Source organism: Penaeus vannamei, chromosome 24 (genome assembly GCF_042767895.1).
Source record: "Penaeus vannamei isolate JL-2024 chromosome 24, ASM4276789v1, whole genome shotgun sequence".
Lineage (NCBI taxonomy): Eukaryota > Metazoa > Arthropoda > Malacostraca > Decapoda > Penaeidae > Penaeus > Penaeus vannamei.
Window position 1 is genome coordinate 3788431 of NC_091572.1, and position 2500 is coordinate 3790930.

General features: G+C 31.4%; 1 protein-coding gene across 4 annotated transcripts in view; it reads left to right on the forward strand.

Moving 5' to 3' along the window:
- lin-52 (DREAM core complex component lin-52) overlaps positions 1–2500 on the forward strand; it is a 16879-nt gene that overhangs the window by 1219 nt on the left and 13160 nt on the right. The gene's annotated exons all lie outside the window — the stretch shown is intronic.

The window sequence follows — 2500 nt, forward strand, 5'->3', positions numbered from 1 at the left end:
CTTATTATTTACACATCAATTTCCGTAGTATACATATATTTCCTTCTTTCCTTGGCTTTCAGGGTCAATATGGTGGCTATAGGTCTAGTTGGTTTCCAAGGACTAATTTTTTCATAGTACTGATGTAGACCATTTTTGAGGAAAGAAATGTATTATTTGTTTTAATGCTACTGTTATTTTTTCTATTAATTCTTCGGTAAATCTAGCACTAACACCTACCCATCCACACCAATTGCCATAGCCTCTACTCCTTTGGGTGTTTCAGCAAAGACCAACAAATCTCGTTTCCATAAAATGTGTACCCAGTTCAAGCTTTTGTATTTTGTGTTTCAGTCTGAATTTGAGATTTTCCGCATGTATTGTTTGCAAATGGTACTCCTCCTAGATGAAGATTTAACGACTGTTTTTGTCTGGCTTAATTTCTGTCGATCTTGTGCTACAGAAGAAAGTCCTAATGTCAAGATGTCAAGATATTCCAAATAAAAATTTAAATATATTACTTACACTCCAGTTTGTTCTTTAACTTTAGGCATGTTAGTTAAAGAAACAAATACTGTTATACCACTTGCCAGCATACTAGTTTGGCCTCCACAAAAAATATGTAGTGAACATGTACTCCATAAAGTAATTACTTATTGCCGATTGAAGAGCTCTAATTTTCATTCTGGTCCCAAGGAATTCATCCTCTCCCAGTACAAAAAAAGGTAACTCATGTAAACACTATTCCTAATACCTATTTGTTCATCAACCTAATAACAATAGGTAAATCGTACATAGATTCAAGCGAGGATGAGTATTCATTAACGCATGCCACTCCATGCCTAGGTGATTAGGGCCTGTGGAGCCTCATACCAGCAATTGGGGCATGGGCATATGATATAATGAGGCACTGTCTTGTATCCTTGATTATGTGCCATGATGTGGCATCCGTTGCCAATGGGTTTACTTATTGTTTACAAGGTAGTAGTTGTATGTGTTTTTTTTTTTTTATTTATTTTTTTTTTTTTATTCTTATTTTAATAAATAAGAAAGGGATATAAAGGTATTATATATTGTAAAATAACATTTATGTAAATTTTGTAATTCTTTATCGGGTTCTTACATTAACTAGTGATTTATATAATATTGCCATTATTTTCATCACTATAGACAGGGCACAATGAAACAACACATTAGAAAATATAAATTTGTTTTTTTAGTTTTTACAAAATAAGTTGCTCTGTAATATTTCTGTTTGTGTGGTAAGTAAATTGTGCTCTAAGATTAGGAGTCAATTTATTTTCAGGCTAATTGATATTATTTTTTTCATTATGCAGACTGTACAAAGTGTAACTAAATATTATGGAATGTATAAGAAGAGTGTTTACAAATATCTGATTATTTGTATACTTATGATAAGGTCATGATCAGTATCCATTTTTTTAATGGAATTTTCTAACAGGAATATGTGGATTAAAGCTATTGTATTTATAATGGTACGTGAAGAATTAATTCAGCAAGTTCAGAAAGGGAAATGTGTAACTGATGTTTTGATACTGAATAATGATCTGATGCTGTAATCCTGAAATATCAATTACCATACTATTAAGTTTTGAAGACTGATTTTAAAAACTACCTAAAAAGAAGAGAGGAAAAAAATGCCAGTTTTCATTTATTTATCACATAAATAATAATTGATACCCCCCTTTTGCATGCTACTTAATTAGTACAGCAACTGATTATAAAAGTGCTGATGAAAATTAGAAAAATAAAAAAATAAAGAAATGGGAAGGAAGGACGTAGAATTTTTAAGAGAATATGTATTTAATCCATATATGTTTTTGAAATTACAACAGAAGAATAGTTATAAAAAATCTTATTATATATTTCTACGCATAATTGTTTGTTGCTGCCCCTTCCCCCTGGTGTATTAAAAATCTAATGTTTACTTCTCTTTCAATGTGATATACATTTTTTTTTTTTTTTTTCTCCTTTTAAGTTTAACACATTAAAGTTTATGCATCTATAGTAGAAGTTACAATATTCATCAATATCTTTAAGGCAATGAGAATACAATATGTTCTGTAGGTATTTCACTCAATCATAAACACTTTATGATTTTTATTAAGGGTATAAAGACATCTAATTGGAGGTTAGGATCCATTTTTGAATACTTTTGATAATGCAGGCCTCTACTTTGGCCTTTTTTGATGGATAAGAGAAGAAAATTTAAGGCACTGATTTGTGGCACCCCCCCCCCCCCTAAACCTTCTCTTACATGGAAACCCTCTCTTACATGGGCCTGTGACTCTGCACGTACCCCACACTATTATATACGATATAGAAAGAAACTCTGTGGCAAGATGCTTGTATAATCCACAGGAATAGTGACTGAGTTAAGAGTCCTGTGCTCTGCTAACATCAGTTTCATGAGTTACATTACTCGATTTGAAGATAGATATTTAGGAGAAATAGATATGTGTATTGATGATTAGCTTGAATAAGATTGTGGAATAATTAC